Source organism: Camelus ferus, chromosome 15, assembly GCF_009834535.1.
Source record: "Camelus ferus isolate YT-003-E chromosome 15, BCGSAC_Cfer_1.0, whole genome shotgun sequence".
NCBI lineage: Eukaryota > Metazoa > Chordata > Mammalia > Artiodactyla > Camelidae > Camelus > Camelus ferus.
Window position 1 is genome coordinate 41,671,234 of NC_045710.1, and position 8,888 is coordinate 41,680,121.

General features: G+C 41.7%; 1 pseudogene; it reads left to right on the forward strand.

Annotated features, from left to right (window-relative positions):
• Positions 1–1,250: 1,250 nt before the first annotated feature.
• Positions 1,251–6,220, forward strand: LOC116668824 (annotated as a pseudogene).
• Positions 6,221–8,888: the final 2,668 nt, after the last annotated feature.

Consider the following 8,888-nt stretch of genomic DNA (forward strand, 5'->3'; position numbering starts at 1 on the left):
CAAACCACAAGGGAAAGTGGCTGATGGTCTCTGGGTTACTCCTGAGAGCTACTCTCACAGTATTCCTAGGTGGCCCCTCGCTTTTCCAAGAGGGGACAGTGGCTCTTGAACCACATTCTGTGCGCATGTGGTTCCTCCCCATTTGTACTGCAGCATATCCGACTTCTCCACTCTAAGAAGCTGTCCTTAGCCACCGCGACCTCGATTCCTGCAGGTGACAGTATGGCTTTCTGCTGATTTATTAAAAATCTCCCACTTTATGGCTCCTGTGTACTCTCTGGAGTGCGATCATGTGACCAGTATAATGACAATCTGTCTCCCTGCTAACATTTCTCTACTTTGGTTATTTGTTTGATAAAGTGAGGAGCTTCCCTTTTGTTGCCCTTCATCAGAGCTTAATGTCTTTACTTTGGGATCAATATACTTTATGAATAATTTTATTTCCTTCTATTTTTATGGTCTTTTCTCCTCATTATCATACAGAGTTTATTAGCTGGTGCTGTCAGTATCTTTACCCTGTCATATGTTCCTGAGGTACAGTAAATATCACTTGTGTTGTAATTAATATGCACACCCTCTGCAGTAATTAAAGTACAGACCCCTTCAACCAGCTGAGCTTCCTACACTAATTCCACCTTATCTTCATAATGAACTTATTGTAATCTGAAACTACTACTGAATATTGTTCAGTAAGGCTAAAAGAATGAAATCTAACGAGATGCAATAATATTTGTGAACATGTTAATATAAAAAATGAATTTAATTAGTCTAAATCTAATTAAATTTCCCATACAATTAAAAGCCTCCCCTTCCTTCCATTTTTTAAAAACTAACGAATGCCAAATTATTGCCCTTTCAGTTATTCCTACAAAGAAGCCAACTGGACAAATACTTTTTCCCCCATAAGATACACACAGCAAAACCTAGAGGCACCAGAAATTGGATAGTGACCAATAGAGAAATAGCTGAGTTCCTTTAAGGAACTACTCTCTGAAATAAGGACTTGCAAGAGTTTAGACAAATCAAAACTCTGACCTTTCTTGAAAAAAGAGAGAAACTCAAGCAAAATAGTTTAACAAATCAATCTGCCAATAAAAAAAAATAGGTTTTTAAAACATCTAATACCAAATGTACACTGCAAGTTGCATTAAGGCACAGTCCCTGTCCCCAAGGAGCTTATATTTAATGAAAGAAATACATATTTCAATTCAGCAAAATTTGCTGGGCATCTTCTGGAAATAACACAGACAATGAACATCACAGAATTTCTAAGCAGTGTGAAAAAGGAACGTCTAGCACTAAGCTTGCACCTTGAGAGACTAGTGAGAGAACATTTGGGGCAGGACACTAACTGCTGCACGTGTTCAGTTTTGCTGGAGGAGAAAGCCTGTGTGATTTAGGAAAAAAATAGACACAAAAGACTAATTGGCACAAAGAAGGAATACGGTAAGGAACTGCATACATAGTTAATATTATACTTATATTGTCAGAAAACACTTCAACAAGGAAAGTGCTTTAAGGGCAGACCCACCATAGGCAGAGAGCTGGCAAAAGAGCCCGCAAATTGGATGAAGGGTCAGGCGTGATCACCGCAATAATGCCAGGGAATGGAATTATTTCAAAGTGGAAAGAAGTTACCAACAGGGTAGAACACTGCTTTTTAATTATTCACAGTAATGACGTGGATCTAGGAATGAAAGAAGTCATTTCCAAGATTGTAGACTGAACTAAATTAGCAGGCAGTGCAGCACTGAAGACTGATAAAACACACACACACATCTAAATATGTCAGCTTAAGAATGTAAAAGTGGTTTAGCGGTCAAAACACCTGTCAATTAGGACAACACATTTACTCCCACAGTTGTTTTCTTGTTTTCTTTAAAAACTATCCCTGTTATAAGACATGTTACCTACTGGATTACTTGGGAGGAAGTAACCAAGTGATGTTATGTTTGCAATACTGGAATCCAAACACCACCTAATCTGGCACTCACAGAGCAATGATGGATTGGCTCCCCAAGAAAATCAACATCTACTCTCCTCCTGGACTTGATATAAACTTAATTGGGAAAGAATAGAGAGGCATTTAGAGAAGCATCCATGCAACAGTCTCTGTAAAATTATCAGTGGTCTTGCTTTTAGACGTGAGATGTCCTTTGGCAGCACTGCTTAGCCATTCCCCACCCACCACCGCTAACACCACACATTGATTCTTTCACTTCCCTGTCCTCTATTTCATCCTGAGCCTCTAGTTTGAAACTGCATTTCTTTTTCTTAATCCATTAAATATAGAGAATTTGGGAACCTAGAATCATCTCATGCTATTCCCTAATACAGTAAAATGAAGAAAATTTAAATTGTATGAAAGTTACACCAATTAGAAGGCAATGAGTCCTAAGTAGAAATGTGACAGTCTAGGAAGTTATCCTAAAAAGCAAACTTCTGAGATCTCTTCTCAACATAGAGCTTCAGTGATGAAAACAAATATTATATTGAGATGGATTGCTCAAGCTATGCATTTCAAATCAAACAAGCTAAAAGTTAGGCATTCTCTAGTAGAGTGCTCACTGTATTTTAAGGAAGATTTAAATGTACTTCAGGAGGGCAGCATGGAGAAAATGGAATGATGCTGATACCAAAAATAAATTACAAAGAAAATCTGGGCTGTTCTGCTGCTAAAAAATAAAACTAAAACAGATGTTGACATCTACTGAATAGTGAATATGTTCCTTAATGTGGATCCTGATCATCAAAAGGGAACCTACTCAGAAAGAAATCTGATAGGAAAGAGTGGAGACCCTAAAAGATAGACTTTTAAAATTCCTGAAAAGTTTTGGTTAGGCTTTGCCACTGAAAGTCATTGAATCCAGAACGTCAGCCCATTTTCACTGATGACAAGGCAAGTGTGTACCAGCAGGGGTATGTGTGTCTGCACTCGTGTGTGTATGCACTCGTATATATAAGAAAGTAAAAATTCAAGCTCACAATATTAAGTAATGTGAAATTTCCTCTGGTATACTCTTTCAATATATTTACTGAAAACACATCTATTTGCATGTGTTCAATGTAAGCTTTGTGTTCAGTTCACTGTAGTACCTGAACCTAATGCTGAAGAATGGTTTCAAAGGGCAGGAAAAAGTTCTAAAAATCAGCAGCAGTCTTGCTCATTAGTGTGTCTGCATCAGTTTTGAAAACTGTTCATGTGAAGGATGGGCTTGGCTTTGGAGCAAATATTTTGTGACTCAATTTATTTTGTACGCTTGGCATAGTGTGGGAGCAATCCTAATGTTTATGGATTATTGCACTAACTTAGAAATTATAGTGTAATATTTGTAATTCAAAGGGAGCTTTCTTGCAAAGCAGATGTACTAATATTTGCTCAATGGTGAGGTCAGTGACAATGTCTAGGAACCTAAATAGAACACAGATGTCAACTCTAAGAAGTTGTGTGTGTGTGCTGGGGTGGTCAATTTCAAACCTCCATTTGGTGATATACTCTTGATTCAATACCAGCTTTTTGGCAGGTTGTGTTCTTAAGGGAAATGTCAGTTAAGAAGGGTTTTGTTATGAGTCTCATCGTGTCTTTTCTAGCCCCTCTGGTCAGTTTGTTTATGTACTGGACCATCAATGCCTTAACATTACGCAATTGAAACAAAGAATAAAACAGGGCAACTAAATAATAAATGAGATGGGAAACAGCATTCTAGAACACTTACATGAAAGACACCCTTGAAGGAAACCATTGATGATAAAGTTGAATAACTGCGAAAACTAAGCTATTCTCATTCTGTGTGTATACACATTATATGTGTTTGCATGTAAAATATATATTATATATATTCTTTAATAATTTAAGACTATTGACTTTGGGATAAAATGCAAATAGCAACATTTACGTCTCTCTTATTTTCACAATTACTGAGAGGAATTAGATAATATATATAAAACCTTTTAATCTATTAAACGTTAGAACTGTCATAATTTTCTTCACAGTGATCACTTCCCTTTGGTTTTAAATGCCCTAACTGTATTACCAGGTGTAAAAGCAAAACCAAAAACTCCAGTTTGCCTTCCTTTTTTTTTTTTTTAGCTTACTAAATGAGATTCTAAAATCAAATTTCAATGGTTTGCAAAACTCTCAAATTAAGGCAGAAGTGATTAAAGACACTTTTAGCTACACCTGCTCAACTGCTCCTTCAATGAGAAAATGACTTAGAAATTGCAATTGGTAGATACAACAATATTGAACTAAGAGATGTTTCAGTACAGATAGCCCAGGTAGAATCCATCTTTAATACTCTAATTCCTCCACCTTTCTCCATACCTAACTTCTGTTTCAAATAAAGAACACGCCCACCTGCTCACTGAGTGGCCCAGCGTGTTTGGATGCGGCTGTTTAGTCATGCATTGTGAAAAGGCATGCTTAAGGGTTAGAAAAAAAATTCTCTCGCATGCAGTCAGCATTAAGACAAAGTGTTTCTATCCACTATTACCTGTTCAGCCCACGTCGCCAATGTCCCCGCCAAGCCATGGGTCTGCATCGTGAGCGCCAGCGAGCAGCAGAGCTCCCAGCCAGTCTCCTGCACAACGCCCGAGCTGGCCCATCACTGATACCAGAACTCAGCCTGGGAGCCATCGCAGCAAAGGCTGCTGCTGACTGGCCATGAAGACAGCATTGTGCGGTTCTGGGACGCCTCCGGTGTGGCACCCTAGCCATCCTGCAAGCTGAGCACTGCTGGCCTCTTCAGAGACACTCCAGGCACACCAACAGCCTGGCTCAGGCCGCGGAGGGACCATTGGTTACCCTTCTGCAAGATGGGCTACTTCTACCCCTGCAGCGATGATCCTCTGCCCGGTGAGCAGAAGGTGGCGCTCTGCGAGCACATAGCCCAAATGGTGGCAGCCGGCACTGCAGGTCAGGTGCCGGTGCCGGAGTTGAGCTGGGAGCCTTCGGAGCAGGCGGTAAGCACGGCCAGCGGGCCTTCCTCCAGTACCGTGAGGGCTTCACGTGGAAGGAGTCAGAGGCTGCCCTCGCCTCTGGCTTCCAGCCTATGTGGTGTGCTGGTTCAGTGCCTGTCGCCCCGCTGTCTCTGTGGTCTCTCAACACTCCGAGCGCAGCTTCGTGGCCTATGGCACCAGTCACAGCTTTGGCCTCTTTGTCCGCTGGCGCGAGAGCCCTGGTCTGGCCAAGCACACCCTTCACACCAATGACTCCCTGGCCATGCAGGGGCCCCTCTCCAGGGTGAAGTCACTCACAGAGTCGCTGCTTTGGTCTTTCCTGCGCACCCGGAAGAGCTCCAACGCGGGCTCGGCGGCGTGTGGACGCTCTCTGGCCGTACGGGGGAGGCATCTGAGGAGGAGGCGGCGCTGGCGCACGGAGGCGGGGCTGACGTCCCGAGCGCGCCTGCGTTCAGTCCCGCGTTGTTCGCGCGCAGCCGCTCTTGGCCTGACCTATGTACGAGGCTTCACAGGCCGCGGCGCAGGTGCAGGACTTGAAGGGCCGTCACACAGGGCTCAACGCACCTGTGGAGCAGGTTAAGGTGTTCACGCTGCCCACGGTGAGTGCCAAGCCAAGTTTAAGATGATGGCCCAGGAGGAGTGTTGCATGCGCAAGGTAGCATTGGTCACAGTTGCCAGTGTGGCTTGCAGGGACTATGCCAGGGCCTGCCTGGCCTGCCTCCGTGAACTGGGCAATGACCACATCTTCTCGGTGCCTGGCCTGCAGCCCCAGGTGTACTACTTCTATAGCTGGTAGGAGGACTTCCTCAGAATCACCTCCTGGGTCTTAAGGTGCCACTGCCAAGGCCTTTGCCTGATTTCCCCATCGGAGTTGAACGCTTCTCCCAAAGTGTCCAGAACGTCACAGAGCCACCCAGCTTTCTGGACGTTAGCTGGCGCCGTAATGCCTCATGTGCCAGCTAAGTCTCCCAGAATTGCTGAAGCTGGGCCAGGCTAATGGGAACCCAGGCATCATCCTGGCCCCAGGAAGCTGCAGTGGATGCCCTGATTCTGCCTGCAGCAAAGTAGCTAACACTTTAGAGCCTCCTGAGCCATGTTCTCACCCATGTCCTCCAACGTGGCCACCAGTTGACAGCGCTACGCTGCACACATCAGGGGATGTCGTGGTGAAGGATTTTCTGAGCTCTGCAGAGAATCTGAGAAGAACCTGAGAACGCTGGCAGAAGACAAGGCTTTAGTGTTAGCCATCCTGATCAAATAAGGAAGGCTAGCAACCTGGCCACCAACTGCTCTGCTTGGATCTGGGATCAAGGACCCCTGGCTCTTGTCTGGCCCTTCACGTGGACACATACCTGCTAACTTGCAGGCTTTAGTGGAACCTGCCAACCCTGGCTCCAGAGTGTGGACTCAGCCCAGAGCCTCTGAGGCAGATTCAGACTGGCCCTTCCTACAGGCAGTTGGCTACTCTGGAGCCCAGGTACCGAGGGGAGAGGACAGGTGAGGTTAGCAGCCCATGCCACCTCCCACTCCACACACTGCCCTTTCCCACCTCCCTTTGCAAAGACAATTTTTCTAATGCCTGTACTGGCTGGACAGTCATTTTAAAACTGTTTTGGCACTCCTGGAGAGGGTCCCCACCCACAGTCTAGGGCCCAAGTGTGTGTGTGTGTAGGAGGAGAGGATGGGTTTCCCTGCAGATGATACCTTGGGGTTTTTTTCTGTCATTTTTAAAATTAGCAGTTTTAATATTAAAAATTCAGATTTTTAATATTGAAAATGAAAGCATTTAAGATCTCTTAAAGGGGAGAAAAAACAGTACCAATAGAATGAACCAGAACAAATATTTTAATTATCATTCTATTTTACATGATTCTCTATACCCAGCATTGTTACTCAGAATGTTACATGGGAAAGGAATCAGATACTCATTTTTAGCTAAAACATTAGGGAGTTTATGCCTGAATTTTGTAAGTGATAAGGTTACCCATGTGCCTTTGAGAAAATGCTGAGAAACTTTTCTGGTTCTCAGACAGAAAATATAAGTTGTGAACTTCTTTAATGGCTATGCCTTCCAAAGTAGAACGAAGGGAAAGAGTTATTGAGGTAACTAAAACAAAGCAAGAAATACTGTAGAAAAACAAAAAAATATTTCTCCCCAGGTCTGAATCTAGCAGCTCAGAACACATGAAGGAGATGAATGAACTGAAAAGGTATTTGCAGCCGAAGAGATAGATGCTGAGCTATTATTTCTTGTGATGCTATGAGATATTTATAACAACAACAACAACAAAAAAAAAACCTCTTGAGAATAAAATCAGCATCCAGTTCCTCAGCAGCAAACAACAACCTTCAGACTCCACTAGCAATATTATACCTTAAACATTAGTGCATGTTTAAATATTTTAATGACGGCTTAAATAAAATTTTGTTTTATTTATCAGCTGTGTCTACATTCACATGCTATTTTCAGAATATTCCCTTTAATAATCAGCGTTCCCTGTAACTACAGTAATAAAGGTAAACTTAGAGCAAAATATTTTCTTTTCAGACTGCTTCCCTGTCCTAAAATGCTAATCAAATCATAGCATATAAAAACCTTTAAGTTTTAAGTGTGGTACTTAATTTTTAAAGAGAAAATATTAAAAGTGGGTTTTTTTAGTAATGAAATTTTTTATACTTCAGAGTATCATGGAGTCCACCTTGAAAGCATGCTCTCTTACCTTTCTCGTTTAAAAAAATAATAATAGACATACAGAAAGGGCTTGACATTTCCCTTTGTGAGCTGTAAGTTCCAGAAATCAGAGGACATTACTGGAACATCTGTTATTTCACATTTTCCACTGAATGGCTTTCATGGTCACATGGTCAGGAGACAATTACCACAATCCTCTCAGTCATTAGGGGCTTTGCAGTTTATACTACAGGCTTTCAGTGTTTTTACTCTCTCTTGGTATTGGTGCATACAAAATGACAAGAAGTGAATTAAGCTTCTCTGGGGCACCAAGTAGAATCATGTTGGCCTGAAATAATTCATGTATCTCACAAAACTCGTGGAGAGAGATTCTTTGCCTGTGAAATAAAACAAAACCCATTTAGTTGTAACCCTCATGCAACATTTTGGTAAAATCAAATCTGAGACATAATCTTTATCAAATAAGACTCTGTTTTCTATGCCATATGAAAGCAACTTGTTGACAAGTGAAAACTGAAATATTGATGTGGTAAGTTTTTGTCTTGGTTTGCTTTTAGGGATTGCTTGCGTTGTGTGTATGCTTGTTTGTCTTTGTTTCAGTTTGGTTGTTGTTGTTGTTATATGATACCAAAGAATTGATTTGATAGATTAATTTTGGGTTGGAGTGACTAAATTAAATATGTTGTATCATTTGCAAATGTTTAGCACACAGCTTATAGACGGTCTAAAAGGGGAATTGACACATGAAAAGATATGAATTTAGGAGAACTACTATACAAAACTGAGTAGAAATTAAGGGGTTCATAAATAATCTATGCTGACTTCTGATTCCAAATCTTCTGAATTTTTTTTCAGATTTCATGACATATTCAAAAAAAAAAAGGCAACATGGAATGTTGTATAAGAACATTATTCTTAAAACTAACATCAGCATCATTATGGTGATTTAGTTTTCTACAGATGGCCATGACACTACCTCCTCCCTTCTTAAATGAGGTTTTAATACTGTTCACATCAAAAGCTGAGGTCTGTTGCCCTCCCTTTAAAATGGGCTGGCTCCATGACTTTTTTGACTAACAGGTTATGGCATTTATGAAGCTACTGATTTTTGTGGCTAGATCATTAAGGGCCACGAAGCTTCTGCTTAGTTAACTAAAATACTTGTGGAAATTCTGTACAAAGCCCAAAGGCTACCATGCTATGAGGAAACCTAAACCCACCCAAAAGGAGAAACCAC